Below are 25,793 nucleotides of genomic sequence, written 5' to 3'. Positions count from 1 at the left end.
TCTGTTGAAAATAATCTGGTGTACCCCCAAGAAATACAAGTGTGGTTTTGCAGTTCCACGGGTCAAATCTCTGTATTATCCTCCTTTTTTGCATTTTTTCTGTGAAGAAAAACAGTAGTGTCTCCTGATTGTTCAGACACAAATATATCTGGAGAAAATAGGTTGGTGTAGGCCCGAGAAATACAAGCGTGGTTTTGCAGTTCCACGGGTCAAATCTCCGTATTATCCTGTTTTTTTTTGCATTTTTTGCTGTAAAGAAAAACAGTAGTGTCTCCTCATTGTTCAGACACAAATATATCTGTTGAAAATAGTCTGGTGTGGGCCCGAGAAATACAAGTGTGGTTTTGCAGTTCCACGAGTCAAATCTCTGTATTATCCTGCTTTTTTGCATTTTTGCCATAAAGAAAAACAGTAGAGTCTCCTGATTGTTCAGACACAAATATATCTGTTGAAAATAGTCGGGTGTAGGCCCAAGAAATACATGTGTGGTGTTGCAGTCCCACGGGTCAAATCTCTGTATTATCCTGCTTTTTTTTCCATTTTTTGCCGTGAAGAAAAACAGTAGTGTCTCCTGATTGTTCAGACACAAATATATCTGTTGAAAATAGTCTGGTGTATGCCTGAGAAATACAAGTGTGGTTTTGCAGTTCCACGGGTCAAATCTCTGTATTATCCTGCTATTTTTTGCATTTTTTGCCCTAAAGAAAAACAGAAGTGTCTACTGATTGTTCAGACACAAATATATCTGTTGAAAATAGTGTGGTGTAGGCCCGAGAAATACAAGTGTGGTTTTGCAGTTCCTTGGGTCAAATCTCTCTAATATCCTGCTTTTTGGAAATTTTTGCTGTAAAGAAATACTGTAGTGTCTCCTGATTGTTCAGACACAAATATATCTTTTGAAAAGAGTCTGGTGTAGGCCTGAGAAAAACAAGTGTGATTTTGCAGTTCCACAGGTCAAATCTCTGTATTATCCTGCTTTTTTGCATTTTTTGCCGTAAAGAAAAACAGTTGTGTCTCCTGATTATTCAGACACAAATATATCTGTTGAAAATAGTCTGGTGTAAGCCTGAGAAATACAAGCGTGGTTTTGCAGTTCCACGGGTCAAGTCTTCGTATTATCCTGCTTTTTTTTGCATTTTTTGCCCAAGAGTAAAACAGAAGTGTCTCCTGATTGTTCAGACACAAATATATCTGTTGAAAATAGTGTGGTGTAGGCCCGAGAAATACAAGTGTGGTTTTACAGTTCCATGGGTCAAATCTCTCTAATATCCTGCTTTTTGGAAATTTTTGCTGTAAAGAAATACAGTAGTGTCTCCTGATTGTTCAGACACAAATATATCTTTTGAAAACAGTCTGGTGTAGGCCTGAGAAACACAAGTGTGGTTTTGCAGTTCCACGGGTCAAATCTCTGTATTATCCTGCTTTTTTGCATTTTTTGCCGTAAAGAAAAACAGTTGTGTCTCCTGATTGTTCAGACACAAATATATCTGTTGAAAATAGTCTGGTGTAGGCCTGAGAAATACAAGCAAGGTTTTTCAGTTCCACGGGTCAAATCTCCGTATTATCCTGCTTTTTTTTGCATTTTTTCCTGTAAAGAAAAACAGTAGTGTCTCCTGATTGTTCAGACACAAATATATCTGTTGAAAATAGTCTGGTGTGGGCCCGAGAAATACAAGTGTGGTTTTGCAGTTCCACGAGTCAAATCTCTGTATTATCCTGCTTTTTTGCATTTATGCCGTAAAGAAAAACAGTACTGTCTACTGATTGTTCAGACACAAATAAATCTGTTGAAAATAGTCTGGTGTAGGCCCAAGAAATACAAGTGTGGTTTTGCAGTTCCACGGGTCAAATCTCTGATTTATCCTGCTTTTTTTGCATTTTTTGTCGTAAAGAAAAACAGTAGTATCTCCTGATTGTTCAGACACAAATATATCTGATGAAAATAGTCTGGTGTATGCCCGAGAAATACAAGTGTGGTTTTGCAGTTCCACGAGTCAAATCTCTGTATTATCCTGCCTTTTTTGCATTTTTTGCCCTAAAGAAAAACAGTAGTGTCTCCTCATTGTTCAGACAGAAATATATCAGTTGAAAATAGTCTGGTGTAGGCCCGAGAAATACAAGTGTGATTTTTTGCAGTTCCACGTGTCAAATCTCTCTAATATTCTGTTTTTTTGCATTTTTTGCTGTGAAGAAAAACAGTTGTGTCTCCTAATTGCTCAGACACAAATATATTTGTTGAAAATAGTCTGGTGCAGGCCCGAGAAACACAAGTGTGGTTTTGCAGTTCCACGGGTCAAATCTATGTATTATCCTGCTTTTTTGCATTTTTTGCTGTAAAGAAAAACAGTAGTGTCCCCTGATTGTTCAGACACAAATATATCTGTTGAAAATAGTCTGGTGTGGGCCCGAGAAACACAAGTGTGGTTTTGCAGTTCCACGAGTCAAATCTTTGTATTATCCTGCTTTTTTGCATTTTTGCCGTAAAGAAAAACAGTAGAGTCTCCTGATTGTTCAGACACAAATATATCTGTTGAAAATAGTTTGGTGTAGGACCAAGAAATACAAGTGTGGTTTTGCAGTACCACGGGTCAAATCTCTGTATTATCCTGCTTTTTTTCCATTTTTTGCCATAAAGAAAAATAGTAGTGTCTCCTGATTGTTCAGACACAAATATATCTGATGAAAATAGTCTGGTGTATGCCCGAGAAATACAAGTGTGGTTTTGCAGTTCCACGAGTCAAATCTCTGTATTATCCTGCCTTTTTTGCATTTTTTGCCCTAAAGAAAAACAGTAGTGTCTCCTCATTGTTCAGACAGAAATATATCAGTTGAAAATAGTCTTTTGTAGGCCCGAGAAATACAAGTGTGATTTTGCAGTTCCATGTGTCAAATCTCTCTAATATTCTGCTTTTTTGCATTTTTTGCTGTGAAGAAAAACAGTTGTGTCTCCTAATTGCTCAGACACAAATATATCTGTTGAAAATAGTCTGGTGCAGGCCCGAGAAACACAAGTGTGGTTTTGCAGTTCCACGGGTCAAATCTATGTATTATCCTGCTTTTTTGCATTTTTTGCTGTAAAGAAAAACAGTAGTGTCCCCTGATTGTTCAGACACAAATATATCTGTTGAAAATAGTCTGATGTGGGCCCGAGAAACACAAGTGTGGTTTTGCAGTTCCACGAGTCAAATCTTTGTATTATCCTGAATTTTTGCATTTTTGCCGTAAAGAAAAACAGTAGAGTCTCCTGATTGTTCAGACACAAATATATCTGTTGAAAATAGTTTGGTGTAGGACCAAGAAATACAAGTGTGGTTTTGCAGTACCACGGGTCAAATCTCTGTATTATCCTGCTTTTTTTCCATTTTTTGCCGTAAAGAAAAATAGTAGTGTCTCCTGATTGTTCAGACACAAATATATCTGTTGAAAATAGTCTGGTGTATGCCCGAGAAATACAAGTGTGGTTTTGCAGTTCCACGGGTCAAATCTCTATATTATCCTGCTTTTTTTTTGCATTTTTTGCCCTAAAGAAAAACAGAAGTGTCTCCTGATTGTTCAGACACAAATATATCTGTTGAAAATAGTGTGGTGTAGGCCCGAGAAATACAAGTGTGGTTTTGCAGTTCCATGGGTCAAATCTCTCTAATATCCTGCTTTTTGGAAATTTTTGCTGTAAAGAAATACAGTAGTGTCTCCTAATTGTTCAGACACAAATATATCTTTTGAAAACAGTTTGGTGTAGGCCTGAGAAACACAAGTGTGGTTTTGCAGTTCCACGGGTCAAATCTCTGTATTTTCCTGCTTTTTTCCATTTTTTGCCTTAAAGAATAACAGTTGTGTCTTCTGATTGTTCAGACACAAATATATCTGTTGAAAATAGTCTGGTGTAGGCCCGAGAAATACAAGTGTGGTTTTGCAGTTCCATGTGTCAAATCTCTGTATTATCCTGCTTTTTTGCATTTTTTACCTTAATGAAAAACAGTAGTGTCTCCTGATTGTTCAGACACAATTTTATCTGTTGAAAATAGTCTGGTGTACGCCCAAGAAATACAAGTGTGGTTTTGCTGTTCCACGGGTCAAATCTCTGTATTATAGTGCTTTTTGCATTTTTTGCTGTAGAGAAAAACAGTAGTATCTCCTGATTGTTCAGACACAAATATATCTGTTGAAAATAGTCTGGTGTAGGCCCGAGAAATACAAGTGTGGTTTTGCAGTTCCAAGGGTCAAATCTCTGCATTATCCTGCTTTCTTGCAATTTTTGCTGTAAAGAAAAACAGTAGTGTCTCCTGATTGTTCAGACACAAATATATCTGTTGAAAATAGTCTGGTGTATGCCTGAGAAATACAAGTGTGGTTTTGCAGTTCCACGGGTCAAATCTCTGTATTATCCTGCTATTTTTTGCATTTTTTGCCCTAAAGAAAAACAGAAGTGTCTACTGATTGTTCAGACACAAATATATCTGTTGAAAATAGTGTGGTGTAGGCCCGAGAAATACAAGTGTGGTTTTGCAGTTCCACGGGTCAAATCTCTCTAATATCCTGCTTTTTGGAAATTTTTGCTGTAAAGAAATACTGTAGTGTCTCCTGATTGTTCATACACAAATATATCTTTTGAAAAGAGTCTGGTGTAGGCCTGAGAAAAACAAGTGTGATTTTGCAGTTCCACGGGTCAAATCTCTGTATTATCCTGCTTTTTTGCATTTTTTGCCGTAAAGAAAAACAGTTGTGTCTCCTGATTATTCAGACACAAATATATCTGTTGAAAATAGTCTGGTGTAAGCCTGAGAAATACAAGCGTGGTTTTGCAGTTCCACGGGTCAAGTCTTCGTATTATCCTGCTTTTTTTTGCATTTTTTGCCCTAAAGAAAAACAGAAGTGTCTCCTGATTGTTCAGACACAAATATATCTGTTGAAAATAGTGTGGTGTAGGCCCGAGAAATACAAGTGTGGTTTTACAGTTCCATGGGTCAAATCTCTCTAATATCCTGCTTTTTGGAAATTTTTGCTGTAAAGAAATACAGTAGTGTCTCCTGATTGTTCAGACACAAATAAATCTTTTGAAAACAGTCTGGTGTAGGCCTGAGAAACACAAGTGTGGTTTTGCAGTTCCACGGGTCAAATCTCTGTATTATCCTGCTTTTTTGCATTTTTTGCCGTAAAGAAAAACAGTTGTGTCTCCTGATTGTTCAGACACAAATATATCTGTTGAAAATAGTCTGGTGTAGGCCTGAGAAATACAAGCAAGGTTTTGCAGTTCCACGGGTCAAATCTCCGTATTATCCTGCTTTTTTTTGCATTTTTTCCTGTAAAGAAAAACAGTAGTGTCTCCTGATTGTTCAGACACAAATATATCTGTTGAAAATAGTCTGGTGTGGGCCCGAGAAATACAAGTGTGGTTTTGCAGTTCCACGAGTCAAATCTCTGTATTATCCTGCTTTTTTGCATTTATGCCGTAAAGAAAAACAGTACTGTCTACTGATTGTTCAGACACAAATATATCTGTTGAAAATAGTCTGGTGTAGGCCCAAGAAATACAAGTGTGGTTTTGCAGTTCCACGGGTCAAATCTCTGATTTATCCTGCTTTTTTTGCATTTTTTGTCGTAAAGAAAAACAGTAGTATCTCCTGATTGTTCAGACACAAATATATCTGATGAAAATAGTCTGGTGTATGCCCGAGAAATACAAGTGTGGTTTTGCAGTTCCACGAGTCAAATCTCTGTATTATCCTGCCTTTTTTGCATTTTTTGCCCTAAAGAAAAACAGTAGTGTCTCCTCATTGTTCAGACAGAAATATATCAGTTGAAAATAGTCTGGTGTAGGCCCGAGAAATACAAGTTTGATTTTTTGCAGTTCCACGTGTCAAATCTCTCTAATATTCTGCTTTTTTGCATTTTTTGCTGTGAAGAAAAACAGTTGTGTCTCCTAATTGCTCAGACACAAATATATCTGTTGAAAATAGTCTGGTGCAGGCCCGAGAAACACAAGTGTGGTTTTGCAGTTCCACGGGTCAAATCTATGTATTATCCTGCTTTTTTGCATTTTTTGCTGTAAAGAAAAACAGTAGTGTCCCCTGATTGTTCAGACACAAATATATCTGTTGAAAATAGTCTGGTGTGGGCCCGAGAAACACAAGTGTGGTTTTGCAGTTCCACGAGTCAAATCTTTGTATTATCCTGCTTTTTTGCATTTTTGCCGTAAAGAAAAACAGTAGAGTCTCCTGATTTTTCAGACACAAATATATCTGTTGAAAATAGTTTGGTGTAGGACCAAGAAATACAAGTGTGGTTTTGCAGTACCAAGGGTCAAATCTCTGTATTATCCTGCTTTTTTTCCATTTTTTGCCGTAAAGAAAAATAGTAGTGTCTCCTGATTGTTCAGACACAAATATATCTGTTGAAAATAGTCTGGTGTATGCCCGAGAAATACAAGTGTGGTTTTGCAGTTCCACGGGTCAAATCTCTATATTATCCTGCTTTTTTTTTGCATTTTTTGCCCTAAAGAAAAACAGAAATGTCTCCTGATTGTTCAGACACAAATATATCTGTTGAAAATAGTGTGGTGTAGGCCCGAGGAATACAAGTGTGGTTTTGCAGTTCCATGGGTCAAATCTCTCTAATATCCTGCTTTTTGGAAATTTTTGCTGTAAAGAAATACAGTAGTGTCTCCTAATTGTTCAGACACAAATATATCTTTTGAAAACAGTTTGGTGTAGGCCTGAGAAACACAAGTGTGGTTTTGCAGTTCCACGGGTCAAATCTCTGTATTTTCCTGCTTTTTTCCATTTTTTGCCTTAAAGAATAACAGTTGTGTCTTCTGATTGTTCAGACACAAATATATCTGTTGAAAATAGTCTGGTGTAGGCCCGAGAAATACAAGTGTGGTTTTGCAGTTCCATGTGTCAAATCTCTGTATTATCCTGCTTTTTTGTATTTTTTACCTTAATGAAAAACAGTAGTGTCTCCTGATTGTTCAGACACAATTTTATCTGTTGAAAATAGTCTGGTGTACGCCCAAGAAATACAAGTGTGGTTTTGCTGTTCCACGGGTCAAATCTCTGTATTATAGTGCTTTTTGCATTTTTTGCTGTAGAGAAAAACAGTAGTATCTCCTGATTGTTCAGACACAAATATATCTGTTGAAAATAGTCTGGTGTAGGCCCGAGAATACAAGTGTGGTTTTGCAGTTCCAAGGGTCAAATCTCTGCATTATCCTGCTTTCTTGCAATTTTTGCGGTAAAGAAAAACAGTAGTGTCTCCTGATTGTTCAGACACAAATATATCTGTTGAAAATAGTCTGGTGTAGGCCCGAGAAATACAAGTGTGGTTTTGCAGTTCCACGGGTCAAATCTCCGTATTATCCTGCTTTTTTGCATTTTTTGGTGTAAATAAAAACAGTAGTGTCTCCTGATTATTCAGACACAAATATATCTGTTTAAAATAGTCTGGTGTGGGCTCGAGAAATACAAGTGTGGTTTTGCAGTTCCAAGAGTCAAATCTGTGTATTATCCTGCTTTTTTGCATTTTTGCCATAAAGACAAACAGTAGTGTCTCCTGATTGTTCAGACACAAATATATTTGTTGAAAATAGTCTGGTGTAGGTCCAAGAAAGACAAGTGTGGTTTTGCAGTTCCACGGGTGAAATCTCTGTATTATCCTGCTTTTTTTGCATTTTTTGCCGTAAAGAAAAACAATAGTATCTCCTGATTGTTCAGACACAAATATATCTGTTGAAAATAGTCTGGTGTGGGCAAGAGAAATACAAGTGTGGTTTTGCAGTTCCACGAGTCAAATCTCTGTATTATCCTGCTTTTTTGCATTTTTGCCGTAAGGAAAAACAGTAGTGTCTCCTGATTGTTCAGACACAAATATATCTGTTGAAAATAGTCTCGTGTAGGCCCAAGAAATACAAGTGTGGTTTTGCAGTTCCACGGGTCAAATCTCTGTATTATCCTGCTTTTTTTGCATTTTTGCTATAAAGAAAAACATAGTGTCTCCTGATTGTTCAGACACAAATATATCTGTTGAAAATAGTCTGGTGTGGGCCCGAGAAATGCAAGTGTGGTTTTGCAGTTCCACGAGTCAAATCTCTGTATTATCCTGCTTTTTTGCATTTTTGCCGTAAAGAAAAACAGTAGTGTCTCCTGATTGCTCAGACACAAATATATCTGTTGAAAATAGTCTGGTGTAGGCCCAAGAAATACAAGTGTGGTTTTGCAGTTCCACGGGTCAAATCTCTGTATTATCCTGCCTTTTTTGCATTTTTTGCTGTAAAGAAAAACATAGTGTCTCCTGATTGTTCAGACAAAAATATATCTGTTGAAAATAGTCTGGTGTGGGCCCGAGAAATGCAATTGTGGTTTTGCAGTTCCACAGGTCAAATCTCTATTATCCTGCTTTTTTTGCATTTTTTGCCCTAAAGAAAAACAGTAGTGTCTCCTGATTGTTCAGACAAAAATATATCTGTTGAAAATAGTCTGGTGTAGGCCCGAGAAATACAAGTGTGGTTTTGCAGTTCCATGTGTCAAATCTCTGTATTATCCTGCTTTTTTGCATTTTTTACCTTAAAGAAAAATAGTAGTGTCTCCTGATTGTTCAGACACAAATATATCTGTTGAAAAAAGTCTGTTATAGGCCCGAGAAATACAAGTGTGGTTTTGTAGTTCCACGGGTCAAATCTCTGTATTTTCTTGCTTTTTTGCATTTTTTGACGTAAAGGAAAACAGTAGTGTCTCCTGATTTTTCAGACACAATTATATCTGTTGAAAATAGTCTGGTGTAGGCCCGAGAAATACAAGTGTGGTTTTGCAGTTCCACTGGTCAAATCTCTGTATTATCCTGCTTTATTGCATTTTTTGCTGTAAAGAAAAACAGTAGTGTCTTCTGATTGTTCAGACACAAATATATCTGGAGAAAATAGTCTGGTGTAGGCCCGAGAAATACAAGTGTGGTTTTGCAGATCCAAGGGTCAAATCTCTGCATTATCCTGCTTTCTTACATTTTTTGCTGTAAAGAAAAACAGTAGTGTCTCCTGATTGTTCAGACACAAATATATCTTTTGAAAATAGTCTGGTGTGGGCCCGAGAAACACAAGTGTGGTTTTGCAGTTCCACGAGTCAAATCTTTGTATTATCCTGCTTTTTTGCATTTTTGCCGTAAAGAAAAACAGTAGAGTCTCCTGATTTTTCAGACACAAATATATCTGTTGAAAATAGTTTGGTGTAGGACCAAGAAATACAAGTGTGGTTTTGCAGTACCAAGGGTCAAATCTCTGTATTATCCTGCTTTTTTTCCATTTTTTGCCGTAAAGAAAAATAGTAGTGTCTCCTGATTGTTCAGACACAAATATATCTGTTGAAAATAGTCTGGTGTATGCCCGAGAAATACAAGTGTGGTTTTGCAGTTCCACGGGTCAAATCTCTATATTATCCTGCTTTTTTTTTGCATTTTTTGCCCTAAAGAAAAACAGAAATGTCTCCTGATTGTTCAGACACAAATATATCTGTTGAAAATAGTGTGGTGTAGGCCCGAGGAATACAAGTGTGGTTTTGCAGTTCCATGGGTCAAATCTCTCTAATATCCTGCTTTTTGGAAATTTTTGCTGTAAAGAAATACAGTAGTGTCTCCTAATTGTTCAGACACAAATATATCTTTTGAAAACAGTTTGGTGTAGGCCTGAGAAACACAAGTGTGGTTTTGCAGTTCCACGGGTCAAATCTCTGTATTTTCCTGCTTTTTTCCATTTTTTGCCTTAAAGAATAACAGTTGTGTCTTCTGATTGTTCAGACACAAATATATCTGTTGAAAATAGTCTGGTGTAGGCCCGAGAAATACAAGTGTGGTTTTGCAGTTCCATGTGTCAAATCTCTGTATTATCCTGCTTTTTTGTATTTTTTACCTTAATGAAAAACAGTAGTGTCTCCTGATTGTTCAGACACAATTTTATCTGTTGAAAATAGTCTGGTGTACGCCCAAGAAATACAAGTGTGGTTTTGCTGTTCCACGGGTCAAATCTCTGTATTATAGTGCTTTTTGCATTTTTTGCTGTAGAGAAAAACAGTAGTATCTCCTGATTGTTCAGACACAAATATATCTGTTGAAAATAGTCTGGTGTAGGCCCGAGAATACAAGTGTGGTTTTGCAGTTCCAAGGGTCAAATCTCTGCATTATCCTGCTTTCTTGCAATTTTTGCTGTAAAGAAAAACAGTAGTGTCTCCTGATTGTTCAGACACAAATATATCTGTTGAAAATAGTCTGGTGTAGGCCCGAGAAATACAAGTGTGGTTTTGCAGTTCCACGGGTCAAATCTCCGTATTATCCTGCTTTTTTGCATTTTTTGGTGTAAATAAAAACAGTAGTGTCTCCTGATTATTCAGACACAAATATATCTGTTTAAAATAGTCTGGTGTGGGCTCGAGAAATACAAGTGTGGTTTTGCAGTTCCAAGAGTCAAATCTGTGTATTATCCTGCTTTTTTGCATTTTTGCCATAAAGACAAACAGTAGTGTCTCCTGATTGTTCAGACACAAATATATTTGTTGAAAATAGTCTGGTGTAGGTCCAAGAAAGACAAGTGTGGTTTTGCAGTTCCACGGGTGAAATCTCTGTATTATCCTGCTTTTTTTGCATTTTTTGCCGTAAAGAAAAACAATAGTATCTCCTGATTGTTCAGACACAAATATATCTGTTGAAAATAGTCTGGTGTGGGCAAGAGAAATACAAGTGTGGTTTTGCAGTTCCACGAGTCAAATCTCTGTATTATCCTGCTTTTTTGCATTTTTGCCGTAAGGAAAAACAGTAGTGTCTCCTGATTGTTCAGACACAAATATATCTGTTGAAAATAGTCTCGTGTAGGCCCAAGAAATACAAGTGTGGTTTTGCAGTTCCACGGGTCAAATCTCTGTATTATCCTGCTTTTTTTGCATTTTTGCTATAAAGAAAAACATAGTGTCTCCTGATTGTTCAGACACAAATATATCTGTTGAAAATAGTCTGGTGTGGGCCCGAGAAATGCAAGTGTGGTTTTGCAGTTCCACGAGTCAAATCTCTGTATTATCCTGCTTTTTTGCATTTTTGCCGTAAAGAAAAACAGTAGTGTCTCCTGATTGCTCAGACACAAATATATCTGTTGAAAATAGTCTGGTGTAGGCCCAAGAAATACAAGTGTGGTTTTGCAGTTCCACGGGTCAAATCTCTGTATTATCCTGCCTTTTTTGCATTTTTTGCTGTAAAGAAAAACATAGTGTCTCCTGATTGTTCAGACAAAAATATATCTGTTGAAAATAGTCTGGTGTGGGCCCGAGAAATGCAATTGTGGTTTTGCAGTTCCACAGGTCAAATCTCTATTATCCTGCTTTTTTTGCATTTTTTGCCCTAAAGAAAAACAGTAGTGTCTCCTGATTGTTCAGACAAAAATATATCTGTTGAAAATAGTCTGGTGTAGGCCCGAGAAATACAAGTGTGGTTTTGCAGTTCCATGTGTCAAATCTCTGTATTATCCTGCTTTTTTGCATTTTTTACCTTAAAGAAAAATAGTAGTGTCTCCTGATTGTTCAGACACAAATATATCTGTTGAAAAAAGTCTGTTATAGGCCCGAGAAATACAAGTGTGGTTTTGTAGTTCCACGGGTCAAATCTCTGTATTTTCTTGCTTTTTTGCATTTTTTGACGTAAAGGAAAACAGTAGTGTCTCCTGATTTTTCAGACACAATTATATCTGTTGAAAATAGTCTGGTGTAGGCCCGAGAAATACAAGTGTGGTTTTGCAGTTCCACTGGTCAAATCTCTGTATTATCCTGCTTTATTGCATTTTTTGCTGTAAAGAAAAACAGTAGTGTCTTCTGATTGTTCAGACACAAATATATCTGGAGAAAATAGTCTGGTGTAGGCCCGAGAAATACAAGTGTGGTTTTGCAGATCCAAGGGTCAAATCTCTGCATTATCCTGCTTTCTTACATTTTTTGCTGTAAAGAAAAACAGTAGTGTCTCCTGATTGTTCAGACACAAATATATCTTTTGAAAATAGTCTGGTGTGGGCCCGAGAAACACAAGTGTGGTTTTGCAGTTCCACGAGTCAAATCTTTGTATTATCCTGCTTTTTTGCATTTTTGCCGTAAAGAAAAACAGTAGAGTCTCCTGATTTTTCAGACACAAATATATCTGTTGAAAATAGTTTGGTGTAGGACCAAGAAATACAAGTGTGGTTTTGCAGTACCAAGGGTCAAATCTCTGTATTATCCTGCTTTTTTTCCATTTTTTGCCGTAAAGAAAAATAGTAGTGTCTCCTGATTGTTCAGACACAAATATATCTGTTGAAAATAGTCTGGTGTATGCCCGAGAAATACAAGTGTGGTTTTGCAGTTCCACGGGTCAAATCTCTATATTATCCTGCTTTTTTTTTGCATTTTTTGCCCTAAAGAAAAACAGAAATGTCTCCTGATTGTTCAGACACAAATATATCTGTTGAAAATAGTGTGGTGTAGGCCCGAGGAATACAAGTGTGGTTTTGCAGTTCCATGGGTCAAATCTCTCTAATATCCTGCTTTTTGGAAATTTTTGCTGTAAAGAAATACAGTAGTGTCTCCTAATTGTTCAGACACAAATATATCTTTTGAAAACAGTTTGGTGTAGGCCTGAGAAACACAAGTGTGGTTTTGCAGTTCCACGGGTCAAATCTCTGTATTTTCCTGCTTTTTTCCATTTTTTGCCTTAAAGAATAACAGTTGTGTCTTCTGATTGTTCAGACACAAATATATCTGTTGAAAATAGTCTGGTGTAGGCCCGAGAAATACAAGTGTGGTTTTGCAGTTCCATGTGTCAAATCTCTGTATTATCCTGCTTTTTTGTATTTTTTACCTTAATGAAAAACAGTAGTGTCTCCTGATTGTTCAGACACAATTTTATCTGTTGAAAATAGTCTGGTGTACGCCCAAGAAATACAAGTGTGGTTTTGCTGTTCCACGGGTCAAATCTCTGTATTATAGTGCTTTTTGCATTTTTTGCTGTAGAGAAAAACAGTAGTATCTCCTGATTGTTCAGACACAAATATATCTGTTGAAAATAGTCTGGTGTAGGCCCGAGAATACAAGTGTGGTTTTGCAGTTCCAAGGGTCAAATCTCTGCATTATCCTGCTTTCTTGCAATTTTTGCTGTAAAGAAAAACAGTAGTGTCTCCTGATTGTTCAGACACAAATATATCTGTTGAAAATAGTCTGGTGTAGGCCCGAGAAATACAAGTGTGGTTTTGCAGTTCCACGGGTCAAATCTCCGTATTATCCTGCTTTTTTGCATTTTTTGGTGTAAATAAAAACAGTAGTGTCTCCTGATTATTCAGACACAAATATATCTGTTTAAAATAGTCTGGTGTGGGCTCGAGAAATACAAGTGTGGTTTTGCAGTTCCACGAGTCAAATCTGTGTATTATCCTGCTTTTTTGCATTTTTGCCATAAAGACAAACAGTAGTGTCTCCTGATTGTTCAGACACAAATATATTTGTTGAAAATAGTCTGGTGTAGGTCCAAGAAAGACAAGTGTGGTTTTGCAGTTCCACGGGTCAAATCTCTGTATTATCCTGCTTTTTTTGCATTTTTTGCCGTAAAGAAAAACAATAGTATCTCCTGATTGTTCAGACACAAATATATCTGTTGAAAATAGTCTGGTGTGGGCCCGAGAAATGCAAGTGTGGTTTTGCAGTTCCACGAGTCAAATCTCTGTATTATCCTGCTTTTTTGCATTTTTGCCGTAAAGAAAAACAGTAGTGTCTCCTGATTGCTCAGACACAAATATATCTGTTGAAAATAGTCTGGTGTAGGCCCAAGAAATACAAGTGTGGTTTTGCAGTTCCACGGGTCAAATCTCTGTATTATCCTGCTTTTTTGCATTTTTTGCTGTAAAGAAAAACATAGTGTCTCCTGATTGTTCAGACAAAAATATATCTGTTGAAAATAGTCTGGTGTGGGCCCGAGAAATGCAATTGTGGTTTTGCAGTTCCACAGGTCAAATCTCTATTATCCTGCTTTTTTTGCATTTTTTGCCCTAAAGAAAAACAGTAGTGTCTCCTGATTGTTCAGACAAAAATATATCTGTTGAAAATAGTCTGGTGTAGGCCCGAGAAATACAAGTGTGGTTTTGCAGTTCCATGTGTCAAATCTCTGTATTATCCTGCTTTTTTGCATTTTTTACCTTAAAGAAAAATAGTAGTGTCTCCTGATTGTTCAGACACAAATATATCTGTTGAAAAAAGTCTGTTATAGGCCCGAGAAATACAAGTGTGGTTTTGTAGTTCCACGGGTCAAATCTCTGTATTTTCTTGCTTTTTTGCATTTTTTGACGTAAAGGAAAACAGTAGTGTCTCCTGATTTTTCAGACACAATTATATCTGTTGAAAATAGTCTGGTGTAGGCCCGAGAAATACAAGTGTGGTTTTGCAGTTCCACTGGTCAAATCTCTGTATTATCCTGCTTTATTGCATTTTTTGCTGTAAAGAAAAACAGTAGTGTCTTCTGATTGTTCAGACACAAATATATCTGGAGAAAATAGTCTGGTGTAGGCCCGAGAAATACAAGTGTGGTTTTGCAGATCCAAGGGTCAAATCTCTGCATTATCCTGCTTTCTTACATTTTTTGCTGTAAAGAAAAACAGTAGTGTCTCCTGATTGTTCAGACACAAATATATCTTTTGAAAATAGTCTGGTGCAGGCCCAAGAAATACAAGTGTGGTATTGCAGTTCCACGGGTCAAATCTCTGTATTATCCTGCTTTTTGCATTTTTTGCCGTAAAGAAAAACAGTAGTGTCTACTGATTGTTCAGACACAAATATATCTGTTGAAAATAGTCTGGTGTAGGCCGCAGAAATACAAGTGTGGTTTTGCAGTTCCACTGGTCAAATCTCTGTATTATCCTGCTTTTTGGCATTTTTTGCTGTAAAGAAAAACAGTAGTCTCTCCTGATTGTTCAAACACAAATATATCTGTTGAAAATAGTCTGGTGTAGGCTCGAGAAATACAAGTGTGGTTTTGGAGTTCCACTCGTCAAATCTCTGTATTATCCTGCTTTTTGGCATTTTTTGCTGTAAAGAAAAACAGTTGTGTCTCCTGATTGTTCAGACACAAATATATCTGTTGAAAATAGTCTGGTGTATGCCCGAGAAATACAATTGTGGTTTTGCAGTTCCACGGGTCAAATCTCTGTATTATCCTGCTTTTTTGCTGTAACGAAAAACAGTAGTGTCTCCTGATTGTTCAGACACAAATATATCTGGAGAAAATAGTCTGGTGTAGACCCGAGAAATACAAGTGTGGTTTTGCAGTTCCTCGAGTCAAATCTCTGTATTATCCTGCTTCTTTGCATTTTTTACCTTAATGAAAAACAGTAGTGTCTCCTCATTGTTCAGACACAATTTTATCTGTTGAAAATAGTCTGGTGTACGCCCAAGAAATACAAGTGTGGTTTTGCTGTTCCACGGGTCAAATCTCTGTATTATAGTGCTTTTTGCATTTTTTGCTGTAGAGAAAAACAGTAGTGTCTCCTGATTGTTCAGACACAAATATATCTGGAGAAAATAGTCTGGTGTAGGCCCGAGAAATACAAGTGTGGTTTTGCAGTTCCAAGGGTCAAATCTCTGCATTATCCTGCTTTCTTGCAATTTTTTCTGTAAAGAAAAACAGTAGTGTCTCCTGATTGTTCAGACACAAATATATCTGTTGAAAATAGACTGGGGTAGGCCCGAGAAATACAAGTGTGGTTTTGCAGTTCCACGGGTCAAATCTCCGTATTATCCTGCTTTTTTGCATTTTTTGGTGTAAATAAAAACAGTAGTGTCTCCTGATTATTCAGACACAAATATATCTGTTTAAAATAGTCTGGTGTGGGCTCGAGAAATACAAGTGTGGTTTTGCAGTTCCACGAGTCAAATCTGTGTATTATCCTGCTTTTTTGCATTTTTGCCATAAAGACAAACAGTAGTGTCTCCTGATTGTTCAGACACAAATATATTTGTTGAAAATAGTCTGGTGTAGGTCTAAGAAAGACAAGTGTGGTTTTGCAGTTCCACGGGTCAAATCTCTGTATTATCCTGCTTTTTTTGCATTTTTTGCCGTAAAGAAAAACAGTAGTATCTCCTGATTGTTCAGACACAAATATATCTGTTGAAAATAGTCTGGTGTGGGCAAGAGAAATACAAGTGTGGTTTTGCAGTTCCACGAGTCAAATCTCTGTATTATCCTGCTTTTTTGCATTTTTGCCATTAGGAAAAACAGTAGTGTCTCCTGATTGTTCAGACACAAATATATCTGTTGAAAATAGTCTCGTGTAGGCCCAAGAAATACAAGTGTGGTTTTTCAGTTCCACGGGTCAAATCTCTGTATTATCCTGCTTTTTTTGCATTTTTGCTGTAAAGAAAAACATAGTGTCTCCTGATTGTTCAGACACAAATATATCTGTTGAAAATAGTCTGGTGTGGGCCCGAGAAATGCAAGTGTGGTTTTGCAGTTCCACGAGTCAAATCTCTGTTTTATCCTGCTTTTTTGCATTTTTGCCGTAAAGAAAAACAGTAGTGTCTCCTGATTGTTCAGACACAAATATATCTGTTGAAAATAGTCTGGTGTAGGCCCAAGAAATACAAGTGTGGTTTTGCAGTTCCACGGGTCAAATCTCTGTATTATCCTGCCTTTTTTGCATTTTTTGCTGTAAAGAAAAACATAGTGTCTCCTGATTGTTCAGACACAAATATATCTGTTGAAAATAGTCTGGTGTGGGCCCGAGAAATGCAATTGTGGTTTTGCAGTTCCACAGGTCAAATCTCTATTATCCTGCTTTTTTTGCATTTTTTGCCCTAAAGAAAAACAGTAGTGTCTCCTGATTGTTCAGACAAAAATATATCTGTTGAAAATAGTCTGGTGTAGGCCCGAGAAATACAAGTGTGATTTTGCAGTTCCATGTGTCAAATCTCTGTATTATCCTGCTTTTTTGCATTTTTTACCTTAAAGAAAAACAGTAGTGTCTTCTGATTGTTCAGACACAAATATATCTGGAGAAAATAGTCTGGTGTAGGCCCGAGAAATACAAGTGTGGTTTTGCAGATCCAAGGGTCAAATCTCTGCATTATCCTGCTTTCTTACATTTTTTGCTGTAAAGAAAAACAGTAGTGTCTCCTGATTGTTCAGACACAAATATATCTTTTGAAAATAGTCTGGTGCAGGCCCAAGAAATACAAGTGTGGTATTGCAGTTCCACGGGTCAAATCTCTGTATTATCCTGCTTTTTGCATTTTTTGCCGTAAAGAAAAACAGTAGTGTCTACTGATTGTTCAGACACAAATATATCTGTTGAAAATAGTCTGGTGTATGCCCGAGAAATACAAGTGTGGTTTTGCAGTTCCACGGGTAAAATCTCTGTATTATCCTGCTTTTTTTGCATTTTTTGCCCTAAAGAAAAACAGTAGTGTCTCCTGATTGTTCAGACACAAATATATCTGTTGAAAATAGTCTGGTGTGTGCCCGAAAAATACAAGTGTCGTTTTGCAGTTCCACGGGTCAAATCTCTGTATTATCCTGCTTTATTGCATTTTTTGCTGTAAAGAAAAACAGTAGTGTCTGTTGATTGTTCAGACACAAATATATCTGTTGAAAATAGTCTGGTGTAGGCCCGAGAAATACAAGTGTGGTTTTGCAGTTCCACTGGTCAAATCTCTGTATTATCCTGCTTTTTGGCATTTTTTGCTGTAAAGAAAAACAGTAGTCTCTCCTGATTGTTCAAACACAAATATATCTGTTGAAAATAGTCTGGTGTAGGCTCGAGAAATACAAGTGTGGTTTTGCAGTTCCACTCGTCAAATCTCTGTATTATCCTGCTTTTTGGCATTTTTTGCTGTAAAGAAAAACAGTAGTGTGTCCTGATTATTCAGACACAAGTATATCTGTTGAAAATAGTCTGGTGTAGGCCCGAGAAATACAATTGTGGTTTTGCAGTTCCACGGGTCAAATCTCTGTATTATCCTGCTTTTTTGCTGTAACGAAAAACAGTAGTGTCTCCTGATTGTTCAGACACAAATATATCTGGAGAAAATAGTCTGGTGTAGACCCGAGAAATACAAGTGTGGTTTTGCAGTTCCACGGGTCCAATCTCTGTATTATCCTGCTAATTTGCATTTTTTGCTATAACGAAAAACAGTAGTGTCTCCTGATTGTTCAGACCCAAATATATCTGGAGAAAATAGTCTGTTGCAGGCCCGAGAAATACAAGTGTGGTTTTGCATTTCCACGGGTCCAATCTCTGTATTATCCTACTTTTTTTGAATTTTTTGCCATAAAGAAAAACAGTAATGTCTCCTGATTGTTCAGACACAAATATATCTGTTGAAAATAGTCTGGTGTAGGCCCAAGAAATACAAGTGTGGTTTTGCAGTTCCACGGGTCAAATCTCTGTATTACCCTGCTTTTTGGCATTTTTTGCTGTAAAGAAAAACAGTAGTGTCTCCTGATTGTTCAGACACAAATATATCTGTTGAAAATATTCTGGTGTAGGCCCGAGAAATACAAGTGTGGTTTTGCAGTTCCACTGGTCAAATCTCTGTATTATCCTGCTTTGTGGCATTTTGTGCTGTAAAGAAAAACAGTAGTGTCTCCTGATTGTTCAGACACAAATATATCTGTTGAAAATAGTCTGGTGTAGGCCCGAGAAATACAAGTGTGGTTTTGCTGTTCCACGGGTGAAATCTCTGTATTATCCTGCTTTTTGGCATTTTTTGCTGTAAAGAAAAACAGTTGTGTCTCCTGATTGTTCAGACACAAATATATCTGTTGAAAATAGTCTGGTGTAGGCCTGAGAAATACAAGTGTGGTTTTGCAGTTCCACGGGTCAAATCTCTGTATTATCCTGCTTTTTTTGCATTTTTTGCCGTAAAGAAAAACAGTAGTGTCTCCTGATTGTTCAGACACAAATATATCTGTTGAAAATAGTCTGGTGTAGGCCGGAGAAATACAAGTGTGGTTTTGCAGTTCCACTGGTCAAATCTCTGTATTATCCTGCTTTTTGGCATTTTTTCCTGTAAAGAAAAACAGTAATGTCTCCTGATTGTTTAGACACAAATATGTCTCTTGAAAATAGTCTGGTGTAGGCCCGCGAAATACAAGTGTGGTTTTGCAGTTCCAAGGGTCAAATTTCTGCATTATCCTGCTTTTTTGCATTTTTTGCCATAAAGAAAAACAGTAGTGTCTCCTGATTGTTCAGACACAAATATATCTGTTGAAAATAGTCTGGTGTATGCCCGAGAAATACAAGTGTGGTTTTGCAGTCCTACGGGACAAATCTCTGTATTATCCTGCTTTTTTGTATTGTTCCTGTAAAGAAAAACAGTAATGTCTCCTGATTGTTCAGACACAAACATATCTGTTGAAAATAGTCTGGTGTAGGCCCGAGAACAACAAGTGTGGTTTTGCAGTTCCACGGGTCAAATCTCTGTATTATCCTGCTTTTTTGTATTTTTCCTGTAAAGAAAAACAGTAATGTCTCCTGATTATTCAGACACAAATATATCTGTTGAAAATAGTCTGGTGTAGGCCCAAGAAATACAAGTGTGGTTTTGCAGTTCCACGGGTCAAATCTCTGTATTACCCGGCTTTTTGGCATTTTTTGCTGTAAAGAAAAACAGTAGTGTCTCCTGATTGTTCAGACACAAATATATCTGTTGAAAATAGACTGGGGTAGGCCCGAGAAATACAAGTGTGGTTTTGCAGTTCCACTGGTCAAATCTCTGTATTATCCTGCTTTTTGGCATTTTTTGCTGTAACGAAAAACAGTAGTGTCTCCTGATTGTTCAGACACAAATATATCTGTTGAAAATAGTCTGGTGTAGGCCTGAGAAAAACAAGTGTGGTTTTGCAGTTCCACGGGTCAAATCTCTGTATTATCCTGCTTTTTTTGAATTTTTTACCATAAAGAAAAACAGTAATGTCTCCTGATTGTTCAGACACAAATATATCTGTTGAAAATAGTCTGGTGTAGGCCCAAGAAATACAAGTGTGGTTTTGCAGTTCCATGGGTCAAATCTCTGTATTACCCTGCTTTTTGGCATTTTTTGCTGTAAAGAAAAACAGTAGTGTCTCCTGATTGTTCAGACACAAATATATCTGTTGAAAATAGTCTGGTGTAGGCCCGAGAAATACAAGTGTGGTTTTGCAGTTCCACTGGTCAAATCTCTGCATTATCATGCTTTTTGGCTTTTTTTGCTGTAAAGAAAAACAGTAGTGTCTCCTGATTGTTCAGACACAAATATATCTGTTGAAAATAGTCTGGTGTAGGCCCGAGAAATACAAGTGTGGTTTTGCAGTTCCACTGGTCAAATCTCTGTATTATCCTGCTTTTTTGCATTTTTGGCCGTAAAGAAAAACAGTTGTGTCTCCTGATTATTCAGACACAAATATATCTGTTGAAAATAGTCTGGTGTAGGCCCGAGAAATACAAGTGTGGTTTTGCAGTTCCTCGAGTCAAATCTCTGTATTATCCTGCTTTTTTGCATTTTTGCCCTAAAGAAAAACAGTGTCTCCTGATTGTTCAGACACAAATATATCTGTTGAAAATAGTCTGTTATAGGCCCGAGAAATACAAGTGTGGTTTTGTAGTTCCAGGGGTCAAATCTCTGTATTTTCCTGCTTTTTTGCATTTTTTGCCGTAAAGAAAAACAGTAGTGTCTCCTGATTTTTCAGACACAATTATATCTGTTGAAAATAGTCTGGTGTAGGCCCGAGAAATACAAGTGTGGTTTTGCAGTTCCACTGGTCAAATCTCTGTATTATCCTGCTTTATTGCATTTTTTGCTGTAAAGAAAAACAGTAGTGTCTTCTGATTGTTCAGACACAAATATATCTGGAGAAAATAGTCTGGTGTAGGCCCGAGAAATACAAGTGTGGTTTTGCAAATCCAAGGTTCAAATCTCTGCATTATCCTGCTTTCTTACATTTTTTTGCTGTAAAGAAAAACAGTAGTGTCTCCTGATTGTTCAGACACAAATATATCTGTTGAAAATAGTCCGGTGTAGGCCCGAGAAATACAAGTGTGGTTTTGCAGTTCCACTGGTCAAATCTCTGCATTATCCTGCTTTTTGGCATTTTTTGCTGTAAAGAAAAACAGTATTCTCTCCTGATTGTTCAGACACAAATATATCTGTTGAAAATAGTCTGGTGTAGGCCCGAGAAATACAAGTGTGGTTTTGCAGTTCCACTGGTCAAATCTCTGTATTATCCTGCTTTTTGGCATTTTTTGCTGTAAAGAAAAACAGTAGTCTCTCCTGATTGTTCAAACACAAATATATCTGTTGAAAATAGTCTGGTGTAGGCTCGAGAAATACAAGTGTGGTTTTGCAGTTCCACTCGTCAAATCTCTGTATTATCCTGCTTTTTGGCATTTTTTGCTGTAAAGAAAAACAGTAGTGTGTCCTGATTATTCAGACACAAGTATATCTGTTGAAAATAGTCTGGTGTAGGCCCGAGAAATACAATTGTGGTTTTGCAGTTCCACGGGTCAAATCTCTGTATTATCCTGCTTTTTTGCTGTAACGAAAAACAGTAGTGTCTCCTGATTGTTCAGACACAAATATATCTGGAGAAAATAGTCTGGTGTAGACCCGAGAAATACAAGTGTGGTTTTGCAGTTCCACGGGTCCAATCTCTGTATTATCCTGCTAATTTGCATTTTTTGCTGTAACGAAAAACAGTAGTGTCTCCTGATTGTTCAGACCCAAATATATCTGGAGAAAATAGTCTGTTGCAGGCCCGAGAAATACAAGTGTGGTTTTGCATTTCCACGGGTCCAATCTCTGTATTATCCTACTTTTTTTGAATTTTTTGCCATAAAGAAAAACAGTAATGTCTCCTGATTGTTCAGACACAAATATATCTGTTGAAAATAGTCTGGTGTAGGCCCAAGAAATACAAGTGTGGTTTTGCAGTTCCACGGGTCAAATCTCTGTATTACCCTGCTTTTTGGCATTTTTTGCTGTAAAGAAAAACAGTAGTGTCTCCTGATTGTTCAGACACAAATATATCTGTTGAAAATATTCTGGTGTAGGCCCGAGAAATACAAGTGTGGTTTTGCAGTTCCACTGGTCAAATCTCTGTATTATCCTGCTTTGTGGCATTTTGTGCTGTAAAGAAAAACAGTAGTGTCTCCTGATTGTTCAGACACAAATATATCTGTTGAAAATAGTCTGGTGTAGGCCCGAGAAATACAAGTGTGGTTTTGCTGTTCCACGGGTGAAATCTCTGTATTATCCTGCTTTTTGGCATTTTTTGCTGTAAAGAAAAACAGTTGTGTCTCCTGATTGTTCAGACACAAATATATCTGTTGAAAATAGTCTGGTGTAGGCCTGAGAAATACAAGTGTGGTTTTGCAGTTCCACGGGTCAAATCTCTGTATTATCCTGCTTTTTTTGCATTTTTTGCCGTAAAGAAAAACAGTAGTGTCTCCTGATTGTTCAGACACAAATATATCTGTTGAAAATAGTCTGGTGTAGGCCGGAGAAATACAAGTGTGGTTTTGCAGTTCCACTGGTCAAATCTCTGTATTATCCTGCTTTTTGGCATTTTTTCCTGTAAAGAAAAACAGTAATGTCTCCTGATTGTTTAGACACAAATATGTCTCTTGAAAATAGTCTGGTGTAGGCCCGCGAAATACAAGTGTGGTTTTGCAGTTCCAAGGGTCAAATTTCTGCATTATCCTGCTTTTTTGCATTTTTTGCCATAAAGAAAAACAGTAGTGTCTCCTGATTGTTCAGACACAAATATATCTGTTGAAAATAGTCTGGTGTATGCCCGAGAAATACAAGTGTGGTTTTGCAGTCCTACGGGACAAATCTCTGTATTATCCTGCTTTTTTGTATTGTTCCTGTAAAGAAAAACAGTAATGTCTCCTGATTGTTCAGACACAAACATATCTGTTGAAAATAGTCTGGTGTAGGCCCGAGAACAACAAGTGTGGTTTTGCAGTTCCACGGGTCAAATCTCTGTATTATCCTGCTTTTTTGTATTTTTCCTGTAAAGAAAAACAGTAATGTCTCCTGATTATTCAGACACAAATATATCTGTTGAAAATAGTCTGGTGTAGGCCCAAGAAATACAAGTGTGGTTTTGCAGTTCCACGGGTCAAATCTCTGTATTACCCGGCTTTTTGGCATTTTTTGCTGTAAAGAAAAACAGTAGTGTCTCCTGATTGTTCAGACACAAATATATCTGTTGAAAATAGACTGGGGTAGGCCCGAGAAATACAAGTGTGGTTTTGCAGTTCCACTGGTCAAATCTCTGTATTATCCTGCTTTTTGGCATTTTTTGCTGTAACGAAAAACAGTAGTGTCTCCTGATTGTTCAGACACAAATATATCTGTTGAAAATAGTCTGGTGTAGGCCTGAGAAAAACAAGTGTGGTTTTGCAGTTCCACGGGTCAAATCTCTGTATTATCCTGCTTTTTTTGAATTTTTTACCATAAAGAAAAACAGTAATGTCTCCTGATTGTTCAGACACAAATATATCTGTTGAAAATAGTCTGGTGTAGGCCCAAGAAATACAAGTGTGGTTTTGCAGTTCCATGGGTCAAATCTCTGTATTACCCTGCTTTTTGGCATTTTTTGCTGTAAAGAAAAACAGTAGTGTCTCCTGATTGTTCAGACACAAATATATCTGTTGAAAATAGTCTGGTGTAGGCCCGAGAAATACAAGTGTGGTTTTGCAGTTCCACTGGTCAAATCTCTGCATTATCATGCTTTTTGGCTTTTTTTGCTGTAAAGAAAAACAGTAGTGTCTCCTGATTGTTCAGACACAAATATATCTGTTGAAAATAGTCTGGTGTAGGCCCGAGAAATACAAGTGTGGTTTTGCAGTTCCACTGGTCAAATCTCTGTATTATCCTGCTTTTTTGCATTTTTGGCCGTAAAGAAAAACAGTTGTGTCTCCTGATTATTCAGACACAAATATATCTGTTGAAAATAGTCTGGTGTAGGCCCGAGAAATACAAGTGTGGTTTTGCAGTTCCTCGAGTCAAATCTCTGTATTATCCTGCTTTTTTGCATTTTTGCCGTAAAGAAAAACAGTGTCTCCTGATTGTTCAGACACAAATATATCTGTTGAAAATAGTCTGTTATAGGCCCGAGAAATACAAGTGTGGTTTTGTAGTTCCAGGGGTCAAATCTCTGTATTTTCCTGCTTTTTTGCATTTTTTGCCGTAAAGAAAAACAGTAGTGTCTCCTGATTTTTCAGACACAATTATATCTGTTGAAAATAGTCTGGTGTAGGCCCGAGAAATACAAGTGTGGTTTTGCAGTTCCACTGGTCAAATCTCTGTATTATCCTGCTTTATTGCATTTTTTGCTGTAAAGAAAAACAGTAGTGTCTTCTGATTGTTCAGACACAAATATATCTGGAGAAAATAGTCTGGTGTAGGCCCGAGAAATACAAGTGTGGTTTTGCAAATCCAAGGTTCAAATCTCTGCATTATCCTGCTTTCTTACATTTTTTTGCTGTAAAGAAAAACAGTAGTGTCTCCTGATTGTTCAGACACAAATATATCTGTTGAAAATAGTCCGGTGTAGGCCCGAGAAATACAAGTGTGGTTTTGCAGTTCCACTGGTCAAATCTCTGCATTATCCTGCTTTTTGGCATTTTTTGCTGTAAAGAAAAACAGTATTCTCTCCTGATTGTTCAGACACAAATATATCTGTTGAAAATAGTCTGGTGTAGGCCCGAGAAATACAAGTGTGGTTTTGCAGTTCCACTCGTCAAATCTCTGCATTATCCTGCTTTTTGGCATTTTTTGCTGTAAAGAAAAACAGTAGTGTCTCCTGATTGTTCATACACAAATATATCTCTTGAAAATAGTCTGGTGTAGGCCTGCGAAATACAAGTGTGGTTTTGCATTTCCACGGGTCCAATCTCTGTATTATCCTACTTTTTTTGAATTTTTTGCCATAAAGAAAAACAGTAATGTCTCCTGATTGTTCAGACACAAATATATCTGTTGAAAATAGTCTGGTGTAGGCCCAAGAAATACAAGTGTGGTTTTGCAGTTCCACGGGTCAAATCTCTGTATTACCCTGCTTTTTGGCATTTTTTGCTGTAAAGAAAAACAGTAGTGTCTCCTGATTGTTCAGACACAAATATATCTGTTGAAAATATTCTGGTGTAGGCCCGAGAAATACAAGTGTGGTTTTGCAGTTCCACTGGTCAAATCTCTGTATTATCCTGCTTTGTGGCATTTTGTGCTGTAAAGAAAAACAGTAGTGTCTCCTGATTGTTCAGACACAAATATATCTGTTGAAAATAGTCTGGTGTAGGCCCGAGAAATACAAGTGTGGTTTTGCAGTTCCACGGGCCAAATCTCTGCATTATCCTGCTTTTTGGCTTTTTTTTTCTGTAAAGAAAAACAGTAGTGTCTACTGATTGTTCAGACACAAATATATCTGTTGAATATAGTCTGGTGTAGGACCGAGAAATACAAGTGTGGTTTTGAAGTTCCACTGGTCAAATCTCTGTGTTATCCTGCTTTTTTGCATTTTTTGCCGTAAAGAAAAACAGTTGTGTGTCCTGATTATTCAGACACAAATATATCTGTTGAAAATAGTCTGGTGTTGGCCCGAGAAATACAAGTGTGGTTTTGCTGTTCCACGGGTCAAATCTCTGTATTATCCTGCTTTTTGGCATTTTTTGCTGTAAAGAAAAACAGTTGTGTCTCCTGATTGTTCAGACACAAATATATCTGTTGAAAATAGTCTGGTGTAGGCCTGAGAAATACAAGTGTGGTTTTGCAGTTCCACGG

The sequence above is a fragment of the Phyllobates terribilis genome, unplaced genomic scaffold, assembly GCF_046119375.1.
Source record: "Phyllobates terribilis strain yellow unplaced genomic scaffold, ASM4611937v1 Scaffold_6__1_contigs__length_29720123, whole genome shotgun sequence".
NCBI classification, from domain to species: domain Eukaryota; kingdom Metazoa; phylum Chordata; class Amphibia; order Anura; family Dendrobatidae; genus Phyllobates; species Phyllobates terribilis.
This window is presented reverse-complemented; position numbering follows the sequence as displayed.